The 27,620-nt window shown below is 36.1% G+C and overlaps 2 protein-coding genes across 5 annotated transcripts in view; one reads left to right on the top strand and one right to left on the bottom strand.

The window, feature by feature from the left end:
- The window catches only part of LOC109423306 (uncharacterized), a 764,938-nt gene that overhangs the window by 706,011 nt on the left and 31,307 nt on the right, over positions 1-27,620 (bottom strand). The window lies entirely within an intron of this gene.
- The window catches only part of LOC109423301 (endoplasmic reticulum metallopeptidase 1), a 59,568-nt gene continuing 55,797 nt past the window's right edge, over positions 23,850-27,620 (top strand). For both annotated transcript variants that reach the window (XM_062854209.1, XM_062854208.1), the window contains exon 1: positions 23,850-24,020. The gene's annotated coding sequence lies outside the window, so the exon portion shown is untranslated. The remainder of the gene's footprint in view (positions 24,021-27,620) is intronic.

Here is a 27,620-nt window from a genome sequence, read left to right as displayed (position 1 = left end):
CCATGGAGAAACTTCTGGAATAATCCCTGCAAGAACTGCTGTATCAAACCCTTAAGGAACTTCTGCTGGAATCACTCATATGTAGTTCAAGAATTTCTCTTAGAGAGATCCCTGGAAAAACTTATGAAGAATTCCCTAAGGAATTCCTAAGGGATTCCACAAGAGAATTCCAACAGGAATCCCCGGAGAAATTTCAGAAGGAATCCCCAATGAAATTTTAGGAGTAATCCCGGAAGGAGTTCCAGGAGGATTGCTCGTAGGAATTCCTTGAGGGAGTCCTGAAAGAAGTCCAAATGAAATTCCCGCAGAATTTGCACAAGGAAATCCCAAAAGAATTCCAGCACGAGTTCCAAGCAAATTCCAGCAGTAATTTCTAAAGAAATCTCAACAGGAATTTCAGAAAGAATCCTCGAAAGTATCCCAGTGGGAATTTCAAAGTGAATTCGAGAAAGAATCCCCTAAGGATTTCTAGGAGGAATCAACGAAAAATATCCAAGAGGAATCTCGGAAGGAATTCCAGGATAAATCCCTGAGAGATTTCTAGTAGGAATTGACGAAAGATTTCCAAGAGGAATCCTAGAAGGAATTCTAGGAGGAATCCCCGAAGAAATTTGAAGTGAAACCCCAAAAGGAATTCTAGGAGGAAACCTCAAAAGAATTCCAGAAGAAATCTCTGGAAAAAATCAGGAGAAATCCTCGTTGAAATCCAGGAGGAATCCCTGAAAAAGGTCCAGGAGGAATCCACGATGGAATTTTAGGAGGAATACTCGAAGGAAATTCAGGAGAAATCCCCGAAGGATTTCCAGAAGGAATGCCAGAAGAAATCCCCGAACGAAGTCCAGGAGGTATACCCGACGGAATTCCAGAAGAAATCCCTGAAGAAATTCCAGGGGGAACCCCCTTAAGGAATTCCGGGACGAATCTCCTAAAGAACTCCAAGCGGAATCCTCGAACGAGTTTCAAGAGGATGAATCCCTGAAGTAATTCCCGAAAGAACTCTGTAAGGAATACCCGCAGCAATTCCAAGAGAAAATCACGAAAGAATACCAGCGCGTATCTCAAAGGAATTCAAGCGGGACACCAAAGAAATTCCAGCAAAAATCCTTAAAATAATTTCAGTGAGAATTTCAAGGAGAATTCAAGAAATAATCCCCAAAGAATTTTGAGGACGAACCAACGAAATATATACAGGAGGCTCGATGGGAGGAATCTTTGCATAAATTACGGGGGAAAATCTAATAGGACCGAAGTAATTACAAGAAGAATTCCCGAAAGAACTCAGGAAGGAGGAATCCCCGAAGAAATTCTAGGAGGAATTCCATGAGGAATTTCCGGAGAAATTGGAAGGGAAAGCTCCAAGGGATTTCCAAGAGGAAACGCCGAAGAAATTACAGGAGGACTCCCACAACTCTAGAAGGAATCTCCGAAGGAACTCCAGGAGAAATCCCCGGAGGAATTCAACGAGAAATCCCTGAAAAAAAAAAGTCCAGGAGGAATTTCCGAAGGAACTCTAGGAGGAATCTCTGGAGGAATTCTATGAGGAATCCCCGAAGAGCTCCAGAAGGAACCTCCAAAGGATTTCAAACCGAAATCCTCGATAGTGGAATTCAAAGAAACAGTACTTAACACGATTTTCTTTTTACTTCCAAATTAATTCCAGGAGGAATCCCGAACGAATTCTAGGAGAAATTATCGAAGGAATTCCATGAGTAAATCCAAAGGAGTTCTAAGAGGAATCATCAAAGAAATTCCAGGAGAAATCCACGACCGAGTATCAAATGAAATCTCTGAGAGAATTTCTGGTGGAATCCATGAAGTAAGTCTAGGACGAATCCTCGACGGAATTCCAGAAAAGATCTCCAAAGGAATTTCAGGAAGATCTCCTGAAGGAACTCTAGCAGAGACCCCCGAAGAAATTGTACGAGGAATCTTCGGAAGAATTCCAAGAAGAAACTTTAAGTTGTATCTTCAAAGGAATTCCCGAAGGAATTCCAGGAGGAATCCCCAAAGGAAGTCCAGGAGGAATCCCCAAAGGAAGTCCAGGAAGAATCCACGACGGAATATCAGGAGGAATCCTTAAAAAAAATTCAGGAGGAATTCTCCAAGGAAGTCTAGGAGGAAACCCTGAAGGAAATCTAGGAAGAATCCCCGTAGGAATTCCAAGAGGAATCCTCGAAATAATTCCAGGAGAAATTTCCGTATGATTTCTTTGAAGAATCTCCTAATAAATACCAGGAGGAATTTCAGGAGGAATGCTCGAAGGAATCCCATGAGGAACCTCTGAAGGAAGTCCAAGAGGAATCCCCAAAGAAATTACAAGAGAAATCGCTGCAGGAATGCCAGGGGAATCCCTGAAAGAATTCCGGTAGCAATCTCCGAACGATTTCCAGGTGGAATTCTTGAAGGATTTTCAGCGGAATCTTCTGAGGGAATCCTTCTGGGTAGAGGGATCCCTGCAGGATTTCCAGAAGGAGTCCCCAAAAGAATTCCTGTAGGAATTCCAGAAGGAAATGCTTGAGGAATTCTTGTAGAAACTCCATAAGAGATCCCACAATAATATCCTGGAGATATGCCTGATTATATTCCTAAGGAAATTCTCGAAGGAACGTTAACAAGATTCCCTGAAAGAACTCCTGTAGGAAATCTCTGATTTTACTCCTGGAGCATCCGTGAGTCCTGCTGGAAAAATCTCAGAAAGAACCCCAAGAGCGATACCTTGAAGAACTCATGGATAAATTCCTAAATGAACTTCTCCTGAATATCCTCAAGAATTCTTAAAAGGAACTCTTATACTAATTTTTGAATGGATTTCTGTGGGAATCCCAGAACAAACTTCTAGGGGAATCCATAGATCCTCCTCAGAAGGAACTCCTGGATCTCTCGGAAGGAACTCCTGGAGAGATTTCTGAACTTCTGAAGGAATCCCTGAAGAAATTCAGGAGGAACCTATGAAGAAACATTTCCATGAATCCAGGTAACTCCTAGAGGAATCTATGAAGGAACTCTTGAACTTATTTATGTAAGAACTCCTGTATGAATTTCTAAAAGAACGTTATCAAATAGCTGTATTCGAATTTTGTCAAGACTAGAAAAGCCATTTCAAAGTTAAATTCTATCGCAGTCGAATCCAAAAATCGGTAACTGCTGTGAGAGAAAACTCAATCCGTTCGACAACCATTGTTCGAAAGAACAACAATGAACGAAAAATCGGCAATAATTGAGTCCCTGAGGAAGATACCAAATGTAACCGAAACGTCGGACAAGATAAAATAGCTGAATTTGAAATTTGTCAAGACTGGAAAAGCCATTACAAAGTCAAATGAACTTCAGAAGAAATCCCTGCAGGAACTCCTATACTAATTTCTAGGACCGTTTGTTAGAATTCCTGAAAGAACTTCTAACGGAACTCTTGATGGATCTCCAGGAGGCATCTATGAATCCTCCTGAAAGAATCTCTGAAGGGACTTCTGAAAGAATACCCGAGCGAACTCCTGTTGAAATAGCTCAGAGAACCTCTGAAGGAATTCCTAATGAACTCCTGAAGGAACTTCTGAAGAGGTTACCGAAGGAACTTCTGAATCATTCCTTGTAAGGAACTTCTGTAGGAATATCTGAAGGAACTCCTGGGATTTCCTGAAGGTACCCTTGATTGAACTTTTGGAGTGATTTCTGAAGAACACAGAACGCCAGGAGGGACCCGTTGTTTGAATTCTAGAGGAATTCCTGAGAGATCTCCTAGAGGAATCTCTGAAGAAACTCCTGGACTATTTCCTGAAGGAACTCCTGAATGAATTCCTGAAAGAAATTTCAGAAAAAAAAATCCCTGGAGAAACTCTCTAACTTATCTCTGAACGACCTCCTATGGGAACTCCTGATGAATCTTCTGGATGAATCTCGGATGTATTTCTAGGAGGCATCCTTGAAGCCTCCTGAAAAAAATCTGAAGGTACTTCTGTCGAGATCTTCCTGCGAGGTCTTCTAAAAAAAATGCATGTTGAAACTCCTAGAGGCATCCCTGAATCTCTGAAGGAACTACTGGAGACATCTTTGAAGAAACTGCTGAAGAGATCTCTAAAGGAACTTCTGAAGAGTTCTTTGATTGGAATTTTAGAGGAATCTTCGAAAGAAAATTAGTATTTTATCTCAACTTTATGTAAATAAAATTTTGTTCGTGCACTGATCACCGGCGTGAGAAATGAAAATCGGTGGCGTGACAAACATCGGCGTATGGCGTGCCGCCGATATGTTTTTGAAAAATTGATTTTCAAAAAATCCAGGAATACAATAAAACAAAGATGACTCAAATCCGTTCAAGGGTTACACGCGGTACTACGTATGCCACTGTCTAAATACAGTTGGGAAGGTGAGCAAAGGATGGTTGAAGAGTTTTGGGAACGGGAGTGCATACTGATTTCAAGGAGGATTTCAGAGGGCATTTAGGGGCATTAAAGATGGTTATACGAACGCAGCAAAGGATATAGAAGTCTGTCACGAAGCGTTCAAGAAGATCTAAGGCTCAGGGGTGATCCAGGAAAGATTCAGCAGATCTACATACAGGCGTACCTCGATAGTACGTACCCTCGATAGTACGTACATTTTGCCTCGATAGTACGTACACCAAAATTTAGTTAATTTTTACTCTACAAAAATGAGTTCGATGTATAGCAGAGACTCCGATGCTATGAATTTGTGTTATGCAGACACCTATAACACGGATTATCAGTAAATTAAACAGTTTTAAAATGTAGCGAAATGGAAGGCATGAACGAATACGTTTGATGTAATGATTGCAGTATTCTTCGCTTTACAGAGTTATTTATATAATATCTGGCATCATCATTCGGGCGTTACATCCCAACTGAGGAGGACTGCTTCTCAGCTTAGTGGTCTATAAGCACTTGTACAGTTATTAACTAAATGCTTTCTTTACCAAAAATAAAAAGGCACATGATGGTTCTATTTTGTGTGGTAATAAAAAAACTAAATTTCTCGGCGAAGTTTGCTCTCCAAAACCATGAATTAAACCCATCATTTATCCATACTTATCCAAACCATTGATTTCAGTTCACTTACTTGTAATTTTTTTTTTTCGTTTTCCAAAAATTTACTTTTTTTTGCGATGCGTATAACATTTTTGACAGTTTTCCATGAGTTCGGAAATTTAAACAACTTTGAGTACCGTAGGGCACTGCAAGCCGCGGTTGCTAAGGAAAATGTTCTTAGTTTTTGACGTTACGTGGCTTTGTTGTTTACGTAAGCTCCGATCCATAAGCTCTTAATGAAATTATTCCGGAAGTTTATTTAGGATTCCTTCAGAAGTTTCTTCTGGGGTTTTCCCAGGAGTTTTTTTTTTCTGAGAGGTTTCGCCTGGGGTTCCGTCAAAAGCTCTTGCCAGGATTGTTCCAGGAAGTTCCCCGAGATTCTTCCAGAGATTGCTGGATTCTGTAGAAATTAATATCGAGATTCCTTCAGCTTTACTCCTTTTAGGATTACCTTAGTATTTTTTCCTGAAACTCTTCCAGGTATTTCTTCCGTGGTTTCTCCACAAACTTATTCTAGAATTCCTTTAAGAGGTAGCTATATCTAAGTTGCTTTTTTCTGTGTTTATTCAAGAAAATCCTACAGAAACTACATGAGGAATTCCAAAAAACAAAATACTCCAAAAAATTCATAATAAACTCCAGGAGGATTTCCATTACAAACATCTGAAAGAATTCCAGAAGAGTCTGCAGGAATTCCTGACGGAGCTCTTGGTAGAAATCAAAAAAGAGTTCCTAGATGATTCCTGGAAAAAGCTCTCGAAGAAATCAGCTTCTGAAAGAATTCCTAGAGGAATCCCGGAAGAAGTTCCCGAAAATTAATTCCTGACAGTCACCAAGAAGAAATTCCCGGAGGAATCCCGGAAGGAATTTCCGAAAGAATCCTGGTTAAATCCCAGAAAGATTACCTGGTGAAATTATTGTATGTAGGAATCCCAGAAGGAATACTTGAATCAGAAATAGCTCCCGAAAAAAACCGGAAGAAGTTCCTGGAGGGATCTCGGAGAAGCTTTTAGAGCAATACTGAATAAGAACTTCATTCAGGGATCTTGAAGGATTTCTGGAAGGGTTTCAGAAGGAATTCCTGAAGAATTTCCAGAAGATACTCCGGGATGAATCTCGTATGAAATTCCAGGAATGAATCCTTACGGATTGTTGCAGGGAGTATTTGAAGGAATCTCGGTAAGAATTTCTGATACAATTTCCGAAATAACTCTTAGAGAAATTCTGGGTGAAGTTGCTAGAATTTCCAGGAATATCATCTGGAAGCCCAAAAAAATTAATCCAGAGACATCATAAAAGAAACTATTCGAGAATCTCGGATGAAATTCCTGGATGATTCCGGGGACTTCTTGAGAAATTCTGGAAGAAATCTCTTGAAGTCCGAACCTAAACAAAAAGGTCACAAAATATCAAAAACTTAGAAGAAAAAAATCTTTAGCAACCGCGGCTTGTATTGTCCTATAGGCTGTATCAATTAAATTGTTTCTGAGTGAACCCGAATTGTGGGATTCGGGGAAAGACATTTCGCTTTCTCGCTTGCTTAGGGATTTCTTCTAGTTTCAAGTTTCTTTCTGTTCCGAAATTCCTCTAGGTGTTGGTTCCGAGATTTCTCCAGGAATTATTTCTGGGATTCCTTAGGGATTCTTGCAGTTGTTTCTTCAGCGATTTCTAATGAGATTCCAGGGCCTCTTTCAGAGATTCCTTCCGAAACTTCACTAAGAATTTCTTCTGTAATACTTTTTCGGGACTTCCAGGATTTCTTCAGGAATTTCTTCCTGAATACCTCCAGGAATTTCGTTCCGGGATTTCTCCATGAATTCATTCCAAGATTCCTCCAGAAATTTATTCCGAGATTCCTACAGGAATTCTTTCTTAGATTCATCAAATATTTTTTTCTTGAATTCCTCCAAGAATTCCGGGATTCCTCCAAGAGCTCCGGGATACCTCTAGGAATCCCTTCTCGTAAAAAAAATAAACTCTTGGAAGTGTCCTAGAAGGAGCAATGTTCAGAAGATTTTTAAAATATCACGACAATAAATATTGCAGGAGAAAATAGAATGTTTCTATAACAAGATATAACTGATCTAGATCAATCCTGGCGTTTTAGAAATAACATTGTTTGATTTGAAAATGAAATATGAAATAAAAATTTGTGATTCGATAGTAGGGTATCGGGATGCTTCGTTGGCATAGTCCCCTCGTTCGGCCTATCTCAACGTAAACCAAAAACTCAAACAAACACGCATTACTGGATATCGAAAAAGCTATGCGCCAAACAACTGTAACATTTCGTTTCAATTTTAGCACTTTGGAGCATTCAAATTGAATGAAAATGTCACTTTGTTTAGCTTTTGTAGACGCCATGATTCTTCGGCTTAGTTGGTAGTCTATATATATATGATCATAAATAGCATAATTCAGGAACTTTTCGAATTGACTATTCAATAACTGAACATTTGATGCGACGGTCAAAGACGCTATTTTGAACTTGTATATTTGTTTTCAACGAATAATAACTATTTTACAAATTGAATGTGGGCCGAGTATTGAGGACATTTTTTTCACTATGTACCCAAATCTTGGTCTATCAGTAAAGTGACGCCAACAACACCGATAAAGTGACGTCAACAACATTACTTGCGTGAGAACCAAAAGAACGAACAGGAAGAAAGATTTTGTGTGCGGTGACTGTAAAAATAAAACCCAATAATAGGGTTGCGTTGTTTTCGTTACTAAATTTAGAAAGAACTTAAGTTTAAGTGATTCGAATTTTCTCAAATTTTGACTGTTTATTAACCTATTATATGTGCATCAGTGGTACAAATTTGAGCTCGATTGGTTAATATTTCGCGAAGTTAACCGTTGTAGTAAAACACTATTTTTAAGACTATCAATTTTTGAACTGTCATATCTCGGAGACCGGTGAACCTAATTGAATGAAGTTTTGAGCGATTATCAACAATATAATAGTGCTTGAAAATTCATCAGAACATAGATACTTTTTAAACGTTGAAAAAAGTTATGATGGTTTGACATTTTCACCCATTAAGAGGAAAATGAGTAAAATTTACTATACTGCACAAAAAATACTAAATGTGTTCTTCCTTTAATCCAAATAGACTCTAATATATCATTTTATAGATATCTTATGAACAGAAGTAGAAAATCTTTGGATATCAAAAATAAAATTTTATGACACTGATGTAAAAAAATGCATTTTTTTCGGAAAAGATCCAAAAAGTGTCATCCCATCATAACTTTTTTCAACGTTTAAAAAGTACCCATGTTTTCAATGATTTTCAAGCATTAATATATTGTGGATAAAAGTTCAAAATTTCATTCAATTCGGTTCACTGGTCTCCGAGATATGACAGCTCAAAAATTAGTAGTCTAAAAAATAGCGTTTTACCAGAACGGTTATAACTTCGCGAAAGATTAACCAATCGAGCTCAAATTTGTACCAATGATGCACATATAATAAGTTGACAAACAGTCAAAATTTGAGAATATTTGATGCACTCTATGAAAAGTTACAGCATGTTGAACTTTTTTGTGAGAGAAAAAAAGTTGCCTATCCCAAACATTTTGGCCATCCCCTGTATAAGCATAATCGATAGGTTGTTGTTACATTACTGATACAGTTCAACATTCTACAGGTTCATGGGGCGTTGTTCTGTAAGGAATTATATAATTTTAAATATTGTTCTAGGTCATCCAAGAATTTTGGCGAGTGAAGGCCTCAAGATTCTATGATCCATGGAACATTGTTCTGTAAATAAACAATTTCCAAAGTTGTTCTAGGTCCTCCTAGAACTTCCACGAGTAATGGCCTTAAGGCGAAACTGGAAGCATTTTCTCACTTTTTGGTTTTTGATTTTTATTAAATAACGAAGCAATATTTTCAAAATCGGTTTTCGTGCACATGTAGAGTATGGATCAAGGTATCTCCTGATTTTTTTTTGCAGTGGAAAATGTTTTTCGTTTTTGCAGAAACCATTTTTGAACAAAATTTCACAAAAAAATGGTTTCTGCAAAAATGGAAAATATTTTTCACCTCAAAAAAATTCAGAAGATACCTTGATCCATAGTCTAAATGTGTACGAAAACCGATTTTAGAAATATTGCTTCGTTATTTAATAAAAAATCAAAAACCGAAAAAATGAGAAAATGCTTCCAGTTTCGCCTTAAGATCTAGGTACAAGTGTAAGCAATGGATAGTTGTTACATTACGGAAACGGTGCAACATCCATAATGCATTGTTCTGCACAGAGCTAGATTACAAAGATGTTCTATTTCCTCCAAGATTTTTTTGCGAATGAAGGCCTTGCGATCTACTAGCATAATCAATGGATTATTGCTACATTACCGATATGATTCAACATCCTACAGGTCCATGGAGCATTTTTCTGTAAAGAACTAATTTCCAAAGATATTCTAGGTCCTCCTAGAGCTTCCACGAGTCATGGCCTAAAGATCTTCAAGCGTAATCAATGATTAATGTAACCACATAAAAAAAACCATTGCAAAATTCTACGAGACCATAAAGCATTGATATGCACAGAACTAGTTTCCAAAGATGTTCTATGTCCTCCAAGATCGCGAGCGAAGGCCTTAAGATCCACAATCATATTCAACAGGTTGTTGTTACATCACTGATACGATTGAGCATCCGACAGATCCATGGAGTATTGTTCTATAGAGCAGTAATTTACAGAGTAGATTTCTAGGTCCTCTGAAAACTTCCGTCAATCAAGGCCTTAAGATCTACAAGCGAATTGTTGTTACATTACTGATACGGTGCAACATCCTACATGTCCATGAATCAATGTTCTGTTCAGAACTAATTTCCGAAGATGATCCATACAAAAATTTTACCTTCAACCCTCAAGGTATACCTCGATTTATTGGACATTTTAATTTTTGTAATGTCTGTTAAATAAAATTTTACATAAAATCGAAGCAAACTTTATAATTTCATTTTTTAACTGCATACCAAAATGTACCAAAAGATATAAAAAATTGCATTAAAACTGAGTTTTCAATAAAAGACTCAGTGTTTTGGCTTATATAAGTAATTCTCGCTAAATAACGAATAAACCACTTTCTCGCTAGCTGGTTACGATTGATATGTTTTGTTTCCAAAAAGTGTCCCAAAAATTAAAAAAGTTCAGAAATTCATTTAGGAATTCTTCGAAAATGTCTCCGAGGATTTATTTACCCTGGAATTGCTTCACGAATTGCATCAGAAATTCCTCCAGTGATCCTTTCACTTGATAGAGCGTAGTTACTGGTTGTGCTGTATTCGCCGAACGATCTTTCCGTACGAGTAGTATAGGTTTGTTCCATCGAGCAGATAGCGATTGCTGGGTCTGATTTTGTTGCAATTCTGCGGTGTTAAATGAAAGAAAGTGAACTCAGAATTTTCAACTTAATTACGATGGTCTCCAAGGAAAATTTCCCAAATCAAATCGTCATGTTGCAGATTATTTCAGAAAATCTTCCACGTGTTCCTCCAGAAAAGTTACAAAAACTTCTTTTACGAAATCTGGCATGAATCGCTTCACCAATTCCTCCATGATTTTTCACAAATCATTTAAGAGATTGTTTGAGAAATTCACCCAGAGATTACTTCTGAAATTTCTTTGGAAATATATTCAAAAATTGCTCTAGGCACTCGATTGAAGATTCTTTTTAAAAATCTAAATCTACCAAAAATTTCTTTAGAAATTCTTCTAAAAAATCTTTTAAAAAATCTGTAGGAAATTTGTCCGGGTATTCGGCCAAAAATTCTTTCACGTTTTTTTTTTCAAAAAATATTCTATGGATTCATTCGGAAATTTTCTTCATGGATTTGTTAAGAAATATTCTAAAAATTCCACAAAGAATTCTTTCAAAGTATATTGTGTGATTTACTTCTGAAATTCCTCAATTTTTTTCCAAAAAATATCCGTGGATTCCACCAAAAATTTCACTAGGAATTCTTCTAGAAGTTCCACAAAGATATGTGTAAGAAAGTTGTGTATGACTTTTCCGGGATTTAAGAAAAATGTGCATGAGTCCAGGGATTTCTTTAGAAACCCCTTCAGAGATTTATCCTATTTTTTCGGGACTTTTCTAGATTTTTCCGAAAAATCCTTCGGTAATTTCTTTAAGCATTCTCTCAAACGGTCTTCCAAGGATTTATTCCAAAACTTTCACCGAGGATTGCTTTAGAAATTGCTCTAGGGGTTTTTTTTTGAAAATCTGAATTTCTGTCAAAAAATCTTCCTGGGATTTCTTTAGAAATTCCTCCAGGGACTCTTTAAAAAATGTGAGGCCCATTTGGGAATTTTCTGCAGGGATAGAAACTGCCCTAGGGGTTCCATCACAAAATTTTCGAGAGATTCTTCCAGAATGTCTCCCATAAATTCGACTAATAATTTCTTCAGAAATATCTCCAGATTTTCTTCCAGAGATGTCTTTACAAATTTCGCTTCTTACTTTGAAAAAACTTCCACAGTTTCTTTTTTGGTAACTCTTGACCTCTTCCTGAAATCCATCCTAGAATTCATTTAAAAAAATCTTCACGAGTTCCTGAGAAAATCTCACAGGGATTTCTAAAGAAATTCTTTCAGGGACTCTTTTGGAAAATCCTCATAAATTTACTTTGAAAATCATCCAGGAAATCCTGGAGAAATTTAATCAGAAATTCTTTCTCAAAATCTTCTAGGGATTCGTTTTATCCAGAAATTTATCCAACTACTTGAGAAAGTTTTGCACGGATAGCTTCCAAAAATGCTGCCAGAATTCCAAAAAATACTTCCAGAATTCCTTTACAAAAATCTTGCATAGATTGTTCCAGAAATTCATCTACGAATTTCGTCGAACTTTTTTTTTTCGATAGAGATTCCTTTAGAAATTTTTCAAAGCATTTATCTAGAAAACCTTCCATGAACTTTCTGAAAAATACTCCGTGGAAGTTTTTTTTTTAGAAAATGATTCACGAATACACTGAGAATCAGAAATTCAGAACTCCTTCAAAATTTTCTCAGAAGCTTTCTAAAGAGTTTTCTACAAAGATTGCTTTAAAAATTCTACAAGAGATTTTTAAGAAAAATCCCAAGATTTCTTCACATTCATTTAGACCTTTTTTCTTCCAGAAACTGCTTCAAGGATTTCTTAAGAAAGTCTTAGAAAATTCTTCATGGATTCCTTCAGAATTTTTTCTACAGATTGTTATGATTTTGAAATGGTTGGAAGACATTCTTGCAGAGATTCCTGTAAAAATCTACACTGAGAATTCATCAGAAACTCAGCCGGGTTTCTGTTAGTATTTTCCCACAAATTTCTTCACGATTTCCTCCAAGCGTACTTTTAGGAACTACTCTATAGATTCCTCGAGGAATTCATTAAACAATTGGCTTCTTTAGCGGTAATGAGATAATTCCATATTCTGCATCTGCATGGCAAACTGAGCCGAAATCCAAATTTTCATGAATTTTGGTGCCCGGGAACCTACAGGGAATAGACAAAATGATCGGGACAGGTAAAATTTTCACTTTTCAAAAAATGTTCAACTAGCTGTATCTTTTCGAAAAATGCATCGAATATTCTCAAATTTTCACTGTAAGTTCATCAACTAGTTGTGTATCAGTGGTTAAAATTTGGGATCGGACCATTTTCCACGTAGTTATAAAGATTCTTGAAAAAGGTAAAATTATCCGATAGCTAACTTTCAGCTGTTATATCTCCGGATTTAATGAATCGATTGCAATGACGATTGCTTTGACCATTCATGACTTATACAATGAACTCTGGAAAACATTTGACTTAACTTGAGTTTGTTAACAAGAGAAAAAGTTATAGCGATTTAATTTTTTCACGATTTTTTAGCAAATTGGTCAATTTTTAATATGTATTCCATTACTTTTCCAATTTATTTTCGGCTATGTTGTTACTTTCCTTCAAAGGGTACGTCCATAAATTACGTCACGCTTTGAGGGGGGAGGGGGGTTTCAGAAAAGTGTGACAACCCATACAAAAATTTTAGAGGTCCCATACAAAAAGTGTGACATAGGGGGGAGGGGGGGGTGAAAATGGTCGATTTTTTGCGTGACGTAATTTATGGACGTTCCCAAAACACATTTATATATTAGTCAATTAGAGGGAAATTAAATGAACTATAATTTGCATCTTGAATTTTGAAACGATGTTGAAGTTTTGGATAATTTGATGTTTTATTAGCTCATTATACAGGGTGTTAGGTTCATGAGTGCAAACTTTTTAAAGGGTGATAGAGGACTATGAATGGTGAAAAAAATTGTTCTACGCATATGGTTAAATCTCAACCGTTACGTAGTTATTGAACTCCCCATGTTTTTGACTCTAATTGCCTTAACTGGCTATAATTTTAAAATGGTCAAACTTAACGCAATTTTTTTACCCTTATTCGAAAGATTATTGAAGTTTCTATCAAATGGCATCTTTGAATCGATTGGTTTAGTTAAATAACTTAGTTTTCTAGAGCAAAATAGTTAAAAATAGCGTGTTTTAATTTATTTATATCAATTATCTTTGAAACATGCGTAATAAATTAAAATTCTTTCTTTGGCAAAGTTATGGCCCCTGTTCCACTCTACAATTCGTTCTTTGACGCCAAACTTCTATCTCTTATCGTTTTATTGCAATTTTGATTTAAACGTCGCATTTCAGAACATAAATTTGCAATCGTCATGGTAAGCACTTTTTTGCGCACTGTGTCGCACATTCAAATCAAAATTGAAAGAAAACAATAAGAGTTAGAAGTTTGGCGTCAAAGAACGAATTGTAGAGTAGAACAGCGCCCACAACTTAGCCAAAGAAAGAATTTTAATTTATTACGCATGTTTCAAAGATAATTGACAAAAACAAATTAAAACACGCTATTTTTAGCTATTTTGCTCTAGAAAACTTAGTTAATTAACTAAACCAATCGATTCAAAGATGCCATTTGATAGAAAATTCAATAATCTTTCAAATAAGGGTTAAAAAACTGCGATAAGTTTGACCATTTTAAAGTTATAGCCAGTTAAGGCAATAAGAGTCAAAAACATGGGGAGTTCAATAACAACGAAACCGTTGAGATTTGATCATATGCGTAGAACATATTTTTTCACTATTTATGGTCCTCTATCACCCTTTAAAAAGTTTGCACTCATGAACCTAACACCCTGTATAAGTCATAAATGGTCAAAATTCTATTGCATTCGGTTTATTGATTCCGGAGATATAACAACTCAAAGTTGGCTATCAAATAATTTTACCTTTTCCAAAAATCTTTTTAACTTCGTGGAGAAAGGCCCGATCTTTTCCAAATTTGGTTCACTGATGAATTTACAGTAAAAATTTGAGAATATTTGATGCACTTTTCGAAAAGTTACAGCTAGTTGAACATTTTTTTAAAAGTGAAAATTTTGCCTGCCCCGATCATTTTGTCTATCCCCTGTATTTAAAAATCAGTTTGAAGTTTGTATGGGAGCGATTTGTCGAATCACCCCTCGCCGCATTTTGTACAGGGCGGAGCTGTCAAACAGTTGCCCAGCTGTCAAAAGGCGATTTCAAAAAAATTCTTTGTATTTGATTTTAGGTATCCAAATTAATTTCTAAAAATCTGAAGAAAATCATGGCGGCTCAGAAAAAGGTGCTCTTTCATATAAAGTTAAAAAATCAATACATTATTCTAAATTTAAAAACCCAATTGTTAAGTATTTTTATTAGGGGATTTCTTCATGATTTTTTCAAAAATATCTTAAGAGGTTTTGTAAGGTTATCCACCAGGGGTCTCCAGGTGGTACATCAGGTATTTCTTCAAAAAATCCATCTATGGATTCTCAAAATACTCTTGTTTTTTTCAGATATTCTTTCAGGAATTGATTTTGAATTTTCTTTAGATTTTTTTTTAATAATTTCTTCTGAAATTTCTTCAGCGATACTTTCGAATATATCTTTAGAGACTTCTGCAATATTTCTAGAATTACTTGAGAAATTTCAGCAGGGTCCGGATTCTTTCAGAAGTTGTTCCAGCAGTTCCTTTAGGAATTGCTCAAGCGGTTCCTTCAAAGATTCCTCCAGGAATTCATCCATGGGAATGTAACAGGCGCTGAAGTCGGGGAACCATGAACAACTAGCTCTGATTTTACCATGACAGCACTGGAAATAATTTATCACACATCTTGTCAGTAATCTGCCGAAGCATTACAATGACCTTTTTATGGAATTTGCTAAAAAAAATTGAATTTAATCAGCTAAGTATACGCCAAGATAGTATAAGGCCTCTGCCAAAAATATATTCTAAGGATGTCATAAGAAATGTTGAAAGAAGTTTGTTATAAAGCTTTAAGGAAAAGTCTGGCAAATGCTGGAGGGATCTGTAAAAAAATATAATCATATATCACCGTAATATTATTATCGATATTTGTAAGTAATGTAAGGCTGAACAAAAGTTAATTGATTTGTTAAACGAGTTCAAATTTCTAGATTTCACCAAAATTTATAAATGAAGAGAATGAGTCGATTTCCAATCATTCAGAGACTCTAGAAAATGTATTATTTTTAAGCCAAAACCCCTTCGCTTTTCAAGTAAACATTTTGAAAGTTATGGAATAATCAATATAGGCGTTTGGACCATTCTGGCCCCGAACAAAACGTATGCTTAACTCTCTCAACAGTTTATTCTTTTTTTCGCTCCCCCAAATAAAGGAGGGTCATTCCACACCAAGTGTACACACCGCGTGTTATCGACCATCACGGATTTTAACCAAATTTTGTTGGAATGTTTGTTTGAATGGAGGAAGAAAAAATCCAAATTTTGGTGCCGATCGGATCACCCCACGGCCCGTGGCAGCACTCCTCGTCTTTGCCAATACAAGAAAAATCCAAGTTTTCCTTTCCTTTTCCTAATTTATAGCTTTGAAACTATAACTATAGCTTTGAAAATTGTTGGAGGAATCCAGGAAAAATATTATTTTTCCGATACAGTGTTGCCAAATATGTTATTTTTCAATTTTAAAATTTTAAATCGATTTTTCGTCGAATGAGTATATTTTGATTTCAAAAATTTTGATTCCATCGTGTTTATCAGACATTTTCCAATCGAAAAAGCTTAACTCCCCGAGGTCTTTTTGGCCGTTCCAGAGATACAGCGTTTTTAAGCTTGAAACCCGTTTTTCTCTAATATATAAAATAAGTCCAATTTACAAGTTTCGCTAAGAAAACATTTTTCGATGCATTCTAAAGGTGATTTGGGCTGATTTAGACCAAGGAGAATAGAAAACTATGTAAAAATAATAAGATGACAGTGTTGCCAGTTTATCAATTATGGATTTATTAGAATGGATAACAATAAATTGCTAAAGTTTAAATTTTATGTATTACTAGCTGTCCCGGCAAACGTCGTTCTGCCTGCCTACTGTGTTTTTTGACATGCAACTCTGTAGAAAAATGCCCCGGAAAATGGAATTTTAAACTTTCTCGTTTTCGGTGCGTTCCCGGTCGATTTTCACAATTATTTTTTGTACGAACACGTTGGAGCCTTGTACGAATGAAACACTGAAAGAATGGCGTAGATCCGATGGCCCGTTCCCGAGCCTATTCGTGACATACAAACACCATTCCATTTTTATTTATATAGATAATCCTCATTTCAATTTAAATTATACCTATGTAAACATTGATAGTTGAGTAATTTGGCCATGGCGGTTGGATAAAAAGAACTTCTACTCTAAGTACTCTGTCTGTATGCGAGTTAATGGAAATTGCCCACCTCAAGGTTGGGTGGATTGAACTCACTTTTGGGAACTTTTCTTTCCCCATACAAGTTTAAAACAATGGATAAACAGAAAAAAATATTGAATAGCAACTTGTACGCTAAGGTATAACATGTCATCCAGAATGGTTTTTCATAATTTTGAACTTATTTTTAGGATTTTTTGGCTTTTCAGTCCGATTGTGAGATCAAAAAAAAACTTACGTTCTCTTACTCCGACGTTTCGATCCGTATCGGATCTTTCTCAAGATCCGATACGAAGCGTCGGAGTATGAGAACATAAGGTTGTTTTTGATCTCACAATCGGACTGAAATGCTAAAAATCGTAAAAATACACCAAGAACAGTTGGAATCAATTAGCGTAATTCTGAACCATGAATAAATTTCAGTGAACATTTGAATTTACCACTGCTCTTATTAAAGGTTTGTTCGAAGAATAAAAAGCTGCACACCAAACGAGAACTATCAAGGTTGTGGCCAATAGTAATAAAATTGTAAAAAAGGAATTTATGGTTCTTGCTTGATAATTTGATTTGATACAAAAGATTTTTACAATAAAATTAAAATGTCTGGCAACACTTCCGTCAACCTTAATGTTAACATAGGTAGAATTTCAATTGGAATAAAGATTATAATACATAAATTTTATTCTTTTGCAATTTACTGTTATCCATTCCAATAAATCCATAATTGATAAACTGGCAACACTGTCATATTATTATTTTTACATAGTTTTCTATTCTCCTTGGTCTAAATCAGCCCAAATCACCTTTACAATGCATCGAAAAATGTTTTCTTAGCGAAACTTGTAAATTGGGCTTATTTTATATATTAGAGAAAAACGGGTTTCAAGCTTAAAAACGCTGTATCTCTGGAACGGCCAAAAAGACCTCGGGGAGTTAAGCTTTTTCGATTGGAAAATGTCTGATAAACACGATGGAATCAAAATTTTTGAAATCAAAATATACTCATTCAACGAAAAATCGATTTAAAATTTTAAAATTGAAAAATAACATATTTGGCAACACTGTATCGAAAAAATAATATTTTTCCTGGATTCCTCCAACAATTTTCTTCAAACAAGCCGAAGGTCACAAATGTGTATATGTTATAGTTTCAAAGCTATAAATTAAGAAAAGGAAAGGAAAACTTGGATTTTTCTTGTATTGGCAAAGACGAGGGGTGCTGCCACGGGCCGAGGGGTGATCCGATCGGCACCAAAATTTGGATTTTTTCTTCCTCCATTTAAACAAACATTCCAACAAAATTTGGTCAAAATCCGTGATGGTCGATAACACGTTTCCACTTTTTCTCGGTCACTTCATATGGAATGACCCAGGATATGAATCAACAAACAGAAAACAACTCGACCAAATTGAATCAATGAATTAATGCGATCGCATTCACAGAGAATACTAATTTGGCGCAGCTACCATCATCATCGCTGACTGACGGTGGTGAGTGAAGAAGCAAAATAGCAACAACCTCGTCATACCTATCATGAAATAAGCAATCGGTGCAGGCATATGTGACAGCTAGGATCCAATTATGTCGGCTAATGTGAATTACGGCAATCTGGAATGGCAAGCAAAAGCCACTGCACCATGGATCACCGTTCGCCGTTTTGTGTATGTTTCGAAAGGGGACTCCAGAACGGAATGAAAGAATCTCATGAAAACCAATTATGGAGTTTGTTTCTTTTATGTGAAGCGGTGGAGCGGAAATTGTTAGTGTTTTGTGACATAAAATATGTTCTTGTTGGACGATGAAACACAAGATGATGATATGAAATAGTGAACAGTAGTTTGAAATGAGCTTAACAGCTATCTAAAGCTGGTGGTGGTGACCACAAGGGAAGCGTATGGAGCAGCAAAGAGTTTTAGACCTATAAGTTTGACCTGTTTTGTTCTGAAATGCTTTGGACACATGTGGATCATCACATCCGTGATGTTCATCAGGCCAACGTGCCTCTTCATGTGAACCATCTTCTTTACACAAAGTTTTTGAGTGTTTGCGGATGCCCCCAAGAGGGAGTCTTCGATTCATAACATCTGAGATAGAATCAAACAGAAAAAACTTATTCTATTACGAAATAAACGTTTAGGAATGAAAAACACATCGAAATTAATATTAGTTTCGTTGAATTGCTCATTTTTCCCTTGTTATTCCCTTGCTATTCAATGAACTTCTGCTTTTTAAACTCCAAATTAAACTAGGCAACAGTAGTCGGAGTTCATAAAGTAGATCCTGCGCTTACTTTTCTACCCTCACATTATTTCGGATCAACCCACACGCACTGGCAGATCGCAGGCAGTCAGTGCCGCCAAACCCAACTCACCGAGTTTCCGGGAATCCTATTAATTGCTGTTTGACACAGGCAGCTTTCATCCGCACAGTCAGTCAACCAACGCAGCTTGTTAATTTTTACGTACTGTAGCGCATCAGCGACAGGAACTCAGGGCGACGTCTGTGCAGATGAGACGATATGGGTAACTAGACAAGCAATACCAAGGAGACACTTCCGGGAAAACGGGTATACCAGCGATGCTAAACGTGTAGGGGTTGATTGTTGAAGCTGAGGTAGCTTTCCAGACAAATTATGAAATATGAAAAGTATAGTAATTAACTGAGAACTTTGCATTCGTTTAGAATTTGACAGGCATTATGTGTCTATGTCCAAAAAGACTTAAAAAATCTAGATCGTGTCGAGATTCGAACCCAAACATCTCCTCCATGGTCTTGCTGAATATCCATGTGTACATCGCTTCGTCTACACGGACCCTCAAATGTTAAACCAACTGTATTTCAAATTTGATAAAACCAGATAAAGCCACGCTTGATTACCCATGCAAATTAGTTTATTGATTTTCCAATTACCAACTTTTTCCTAGAATTTAATTCACTACAATCATCACTGACCATCCAACACGTCTATGGAGCACCAGCACCTGACCAGACCCACAGGTGGTGGTTGTGATGGTGGGTGATGATGTTCCAGGGCGGAAAACTCTTTCACACCTCCAACTGAGGCGACATAGAAAGAAACTACCGTTGACCATTTTGGCAGAGTCACTACACAATCCGTCACACTTACTTACTGGGACATGCCACTTTCTAGGTACAATAAGCTCTCAATAATAGTATCGTGTTGCTAAGAGATGAAAAGTTTGGATACTCATTTCGGTCAGCGGGAGTTCCTTGGCATGGGACCATGGAAAATTGGCTAGTAGTGTGCCTGCCTGCTGACTGGTAACGATAACAGTATAATGCACAGATGGGAATGGAATTGAAGTGTTTAGGAATGGAGTTGATTTGGCACTTATAGTCACGGTCTGGCCATGGCGTGTCAGCAACACGCAACCTGATTATCTGCTGATTCACGGAGTCAAGTGACCTTCATTGTTGAGGAGCTGTCTTGCTGAAGCTTTCATTTGGATTTAAATGACTTAATTTCCTTTTATTGTTGTACTCTGCCTACAATCGGGGGAAACCCTTTAACCGTTATGTGGCCGGCAAACTTTTTGCTTTTTTCTACACCGTGTATTTTGAATGGGTGCTGGGTACCCGGGTACCCTGCCGGCCACATAAGGGTTAATAATTATAATCATTTCACCACTGAAGGACTGAAACGATTAAACAAATCTAGGCAATATTTAATTCATTTCCTTTTTACAGCATAACTGTAGTAGTTTTTTTTTGTATTCCTACTCGATACTGCTACTGCGACCAGTTGTCAGACTTATATTTTTTATCTCTATGGAAGAGATTTTTAACCCACGCTTTACTTTCCTTCCTAAGGAAGAACTCACGTTTTTTGTGAAGTTGTGAAGTTATCAAGAGCTTTTCTATTCATTGTGATTGTTTTTTCCAGATGCCGAAATATGATGCAGAGGGATGCCAATCTATTCCTTTACTTGCTATTTGTTGTTCTAATTGTTTGAATATAATTCACTTTTCATGATTGTGTCATTGTCGCAGTACAGTACGTAAGCTATTTCGACCGAGGTTTGGTGTAACTTCGTGGTCTTCTGATGTAGTGCCTTTTTGTTTGACGTCACATAATTATTCGTTCGTGCCCTCTCTGGAGCCACCATATATCCAAGGGTCACGAATCGTCTACGACCGTATGCACCAAGCCTCAAAAACTGAGTAGTATATTCGAATTGCAATCGCATACGTCCTCAATTAATGCCCCTAAGAGAAGATGAGAAGCTGGTCTTCTGAGCGTTCTCACTACGCAACGTCCGAACCATATACAGTGACCGGCACAAAAAAAGATCCACCATATAGTTATTACAGTTCTCAATGAAAACTACATGCAAAAATGATAAAATATACCTTTTAATAAATGCACTACACCTATTTTACATTGTTTTAGTAATCTGTGTTGTTTTTTGAGAAATAAAGTGAATTCTGATAAGATTGGGAAAATTGCTTTTAAGCAATGACAGAAAAAAAGATCCACTTAGATATTAATTCTGAAATTTGAAAATTTCGCTGAATTTTCACATGTTTTGCTTCTTGGTGTATGCTATTGTGATGTTTCCGACATATTAAATTTATTTTGACATGAGTTTTATTAATTTTAGGGTGATAGGGTGCGAGTTTATTTTTCATGGTTAAAAAATATTCCCTACAGAAACCATCTGTAAGCAAGAATGAATGCTAATAATCTACAATATAACTATACTTCATCTTGCAGACATACAGGGATGTACATTTTTTATGAGTTTGCACATGTTGTGAATATTATTAAGGATTATTTGATTACTCAAACAAAAAAAACGAGCTCAAATTTGTACCAATGATACACATTGGCAAACATTCGAAATTTGAGAATTTTCGATGCACTCTATGGAAAATTACAGCATGTTCAACATTTTTGGGAGAAAAAAAAAGTTGCCTATCCCAAACATTTTGGCCACCGCTTGTATGTGGGTGGCGAAGCACCTCAAAAATCAACTATCGAGAGTTTTTTTTTATTATTTCTTGTGCTGTTATTTCCCAGATGTTTTAAAAATGTGATGCAGAAAAAGGCATAAAATACTACCATACCATGTTATTCCTCTACCTGCTATTTGCTGTTCTAATTGTTTCAAAATATTGCACTTATTTTTGAGCCAGGGTTTGTTGATTGTGGTCTTCTGATAGACTTTTTCAACTGTTGACAATTCTTGAAAGACTACGTACCTTCTTCTTTGACGTCGCGTAATTGTTTCTGGATACGACTGAGGTTATGTACTGTTACGGTTTGGCTTCGCAGTCTTAAGGGGAATGGAAAACACTAGTTTTTTTTATTATTCCCGACGTTTCGGTCCGTTTGGGACCTTTTTCAAGGGTTCTAAAAGTTTAATACAAAGTTACAATAAGTTATAATACATTTAACATTTAACATTTAGAAGAGACATTTACCAATCTTTAAGGTTTTCTGGTCAAAAATAGTTTTGCTAAACTCGAAAAGTCATACGTTCGTTTTGGTCTGGATCGGGAGATTAAGGGTTAAAATTCATTGCGTTAAGTTCATCATTCCACATTTTACTCACTTAGTTTTGGTCCGATCGAGTATGGACCATCGTGATGTGGACAAACTGTTTTTTCTCCAGCGGTCTGGAATTCGGGTTCTATCTTCGCGATCTTCCACCATTACTGTTCGTATGTTCTTTCTTTTTCGTGTGTTATACAATATTAATTTCGTCTTATTTTAGTGTGTGTGTGTGTGTGTGTGTGTGTGTGTGTGTGTGTGTGTGTGAATTTTAACCCTTAATCTCCCGATCCAGACCAAAACGAACGTATGACTTTTCGAGTTTAGCAAAACTATTTTTGACCAGAAAACCTTAAAGATTGGTAAATGTCTCTTCTAAATGTTAAATGTTAAATGTATTATAACTTATTGTAACTTTGTATTAAACTTTTAGAACCCTTGAAAAAGGTCCCAAACGGACCGAAACGTCGGGAATAATCAAAAACTAGTGTTTTCCATTCCCCTTAAGACTGCGAAGCCAAACCGTAACAGTCGCGTAATTGTCCAGTCGAGTCCTCTCTGGAGCCACCATATACACATCCACAGGTTTAAGCAATGAGTCGTCTACGACCGTATACTTATGTATAACAAACCCCGAAAACTAAATAGCATACACGTTGCAATCGCATGCGTTCGAGTCCTCGCCAAATGTCCCAAAGGGAGAAGGGAGTATAACGTGCCTCTGAAGCCGCCCTTCTGATAGCATCCTCACCACGTGAGCGACATCCTAACCATAGCCGACTTGACAACATTTTGAACCCAATTAAGCAGCACTGACCTCAGGTACCCTTTTTTGTGTTCTAAACAACAAACTTTGCAAAACAAATTTCCGAGCTCGATGTCAAGTAAAAAAGTAGATATTTAACAAATTTTGCTCATTTTTTCTACAAATCCCACAAATTATCGGCAACGTTATACTGGCGTTCATCAACAGGTAACCTAAAATTCAGTAAAAGTTCATAAAACATGGATCAATGGTAGATGACATGGTTTCATGATTTCACAGGAAACGAACAATGTAAGTTTTAAAGATAGAGCTGGAAAGTTTATTTAAGTAAACTTTCGATGTTGTATAAAGTTGATCATCAAAATCTTAACTTCTTTTCTCAATCAGCCTGGATAGCAGCTGTACAATGTCAGTAGCGCGACTGGCCTAGAATAGTCTTACATTAATTTTACTTCATTTATTATGAACAGAAAAATTCTTTTGCAAAGATTATGGCGTTCACTCAGCTTACTCTGTGGGTTTTCGCCCTTCCCACTTGAGAGATAAAAATGAAAGATACCTTATCCACCATATGATAAGAGCGCTGAGTATCGCTGCACTTATTCTCAAAAGTCGTCAGGAACATCGCAGCCATGACCAACGTACCAACGTATTCCAAGGTCCAGGCAATGGACGGATTGTTCACCAAAACCAAGCCACCGCAACGAATGAACATTAGACGCCTGAGAAATGTTCAGCAACTATTATATAGTATTAAACTACAGTTATGTAATTTAACGTTTTAGAGTATGTGCTAATGGTCATGTGTCATGTGTAAATAACGTGTCGTTTTTTATGAAACCATTGCGAGTTACCAATTCTGGATTTGCACAGTTTGCAAGCGGGCAAGGTACTAAATGAATGATGAGCATGGAGCGCGATTGAAAAATTGGTCGGTTGTACACGAAGGTAAATATCAATGCATCCATTGCAACATCACATCACCAACCATAGGTTACTCCCATAACGACAACGTATCCTACCCTACTAACAATAATTACTTCCCATTCCTTGCCATGACTAATAATTATAAACTTTTAATGGTTTCGGCTTGCAGTCACAGAAATTAGCGTTGATATTTTTATTTCATCGCCGACGTTTCGATCCGCGGGTTTGGATCTTCTTCAGGGCAGGGCTCGAAGTTAATCAACTTGTGAGCTGCCATATTTGCACGGGGGTATGTCGAGATTTTAGTGGAATGACCTCATTAACAATTTTGAACCCTTGCTAAATGCTAAAGATCCAAACCCGTGGATCGAAACGTCGGCGAAGAAATAAAAATATTAACACTAATTTCTGTGACTGCAAGCCGAAATCATTGAAAGTTCCACCAAAATCAGTCAACCTAATCAACCTAATAACAAATCTGCAGTTATTAATTATAGTTATTAAAAACTTTCGATGAGATGAAAATTAATCTATGCAGTAGCGTAGCCACGGGGTGTGTTTTAGGGTTGACCCCCATGCTTAAAAAGTATTAATTTCGGAAACAATTTGTAGGAAGCATGAGATTTCTTGAGTAATCGCTGAATCCTTTATTTAAAAAGTCGCCCAAAAACCGTTCATAATATATCGGAGGGATTTGACACGATCGGTCATGAAAATCAAATGATTTACTTTATTCTGCCGGACGTTTCGGCCACAGGATGTGGCGTTTTTCGAGGGTAAAATAGGTCCATCGTTTTCGTTTTGATTGTCTGTTATTGTGATTGTCGGTTTGTCATGATCTTGGCTTTTTTTAGGTGATTTTGTGGAAACTTTTTTCATTAACTTTACACACACACACTTAAAAAATGAGGAATTTACACGTGACGCACGTAAACATTTTATGACTGAATGGCAAATATTACTCAATTTTACATCTGCCTATCCTGTAAATTAAAGTTGGTTGCACAAGATGTCAACAAACTTATCTGACCAGGAATGTGAAACAGTTTCACATTTATCGTCCAACTCTCAACTCGGTGATATGGCCGAGAGGCATGTATATTCCGTGCCTCTCAATCAGCGAACCAGTGTCTTTGAATACGCTCGTATATGTCAGGCTCAGGACACCTAAAATTACATGATTTTTTATAGGTGTGCAGTACTACTTGATCCACCAACGATTGTTTTATTTTTTTTTTTTTTCTTTAAAAGCATCTGGAACCATCCTCGTGAAATTTTGTTAGAATCCCTGTTTTGGAAGAATTTCCAAATAATTAATCTGTCTCCATTAAAATATCAGGAAAATTACTAACACGAGAACAAACCCTGATACAATTCCTTCAGGAATTCATGGGAAAATTTCTAAAAAACTATTCAAATATGCTAACTAGAAAGCATCTGAGATTTTTATATTAATGCTTAACAAATACTAGACAGAATGCAGGATTTCTTTGTTCTCAAAAAATGTGCCAACACACAGTGGTACCGCCATAGGCCAAAAATCGAAAAATTGATTCTCTAATTAATGAGTAGGTATATTTTTTATATATCAATGATGCTCCCAAGAATACAGAAAAGCCATTTTTATGCAAGTTTGCATATTTTGCTTGAGAGCGTGAGTAGTGTTATGCAATTTGACATTCTCAAAATTTGTCGAAAAAATATATGACTTTTGAGTTGTACACCGTGTCCTCGTATAACAAAACCAAATGGATTTTCTAATGGTTTTCAACGCAGAGAATCATAATAGATGTTTATCTTTCAAATTCAAAGCACCAAGAAATGTATCTGGATGTTTTTCAGTCAATGGGGATGTGAGTAATAAACACATAATTTTACCCATAGAATATATACATAATAAAACTTCATGTAACATTTCAAACATGTTCTTAATCACATTTAATCAATCGTCAGCCATCAAATGATCAGATTTGAGTAGGAGAATCAATCAGTGAAGGTTGTAGCTGCAAATATTTGCATACAAGTTTGCAGGATGTATTGGAAGTTACCTGTTATTTTTATAAAAATATTTATTGAAATAACTACAAAATTATATATACATACTAGTCCTTCTTTAACTTTCTGAAATGCGTAACAAAATGACTGAATTTTTACAGGAGATAATCCAATGCCTTTTGCAATAATTGAGGGATATTTTTTTGAAAACATGCTTTGTAAATGTTTTTATTTTTTTTTAATTGTGAAAAAATACAGTTCTGGAGGTATAGCTTGAGGTATGAGTAATTTCATAACAACCATGCTGATTTGGCTTCGTCAAAACTTACCTTTGTAATGGTCAAATTTGATAAGAAATTTCGCATTTATAGCTAACATTTCCTCAAAATCTATCCAGTGCCTAAAACTGTAGTGCTGGAAGACGAAGGAGTAAATACGTTCTTTGAGTAATATTTACTGGACCTAATTCTTCATATTCCCTTCCCAAATCTTTTATCAATTTTATCAATTTATTTATGTATTTTTTTTTTGTATTCAAGTTGATTTCTTTGATACTATTGCAGGCCCATTGTCGAATATATAGCAATATAGAGCGATTTTTGTAAAAAATTCTTTAATTGGGTTAGAGCTGTCTTTGTTTAAAACTCCAAGTACATCTTTACGGGATAGCATTTCCATTGCAAATGCTAGAAACAAAAACGACTGGAAATACTTGAATACTTCAAAATGCAGGCCCATGAATCGTATGACACACAGTTAGCATTATATTTATAGTTTCAAATTTCCTTTTACGTACGTATCGTGAAATAATCCCGAATAATTGTCTAAAATTTTGCAATTGAAGAAGTAGTTGATACTGTACTTGAACTATTCTACTATTGTTCCAAAATTATTACTATTGGTTATTAGATACTGTAGTATCATACATACTAATTCGATTTGTGATGATTTTTCTGTGTTTCGACAATGATAACTACCTTATTTCTGAGAAAATTCTTTAAATTTATATAATTTTTATTACAGCAGTTATAAAACCTACTAATAAAATAATAAAATAAAAATCGCAATTATAATGCTAATACTTAGACTATTCACAAGAATCTATTATGATGCTGTCGTGTGATAGATGTTTTATCCTGTTATACTCAGCAGAAACTGATATAATTCGACCCTTTCTTCATAATAATTAAAAATATTTTATTTCGGATTTCAGTGCAAAATATAGCTTTTTAATGGTATTTTCATTATCATTATTAAAAATGTCCAAAGTTAAAATTTTTAAGTGATGTTCAAGAAAACGTACTTATTTATCCTTTTTTAGTCATAACATTTTTGGTCACTAATAATGAATCTGCCCTTCAAAAAACGAAGAAAATGATTAATGACCGCTTCCCTGAACAAATGGAACCACTGTGCAACATTTTCTTTCCGATTTCAGCCCTAAAATCTACTTGACCTCAGGCTATTGCCTGCATTGAGAATTTCTCTATTCACTGCTTAAAGAAATCCATTGAAATGATTTGAGAACGACCACTCGGATGTTCGCAGTAATTAACCTAACAATTGTTCACAAAGTTCCTTCACAAGTTATCTTTCCAGACATTCGACCGGAAGCCATTCTCGAAA

Source organism: Aedes albopictus, chromosome 2 (genome assembly GCF_035046485.1).
Source record: "Aedes albopictus strain Foshan chromosome 2, AalbF5, whole genome shotgun sequence".
Classification (NCBI taxonomy): Eukaryota; Metazoa; Arthropoda; class Insecta; order Diptera; family Culicidae; genus Aedes; species Aedes albopictus.
This window is presented reverse-complemented; position numbering and strand designations above follow the sequence as displayed.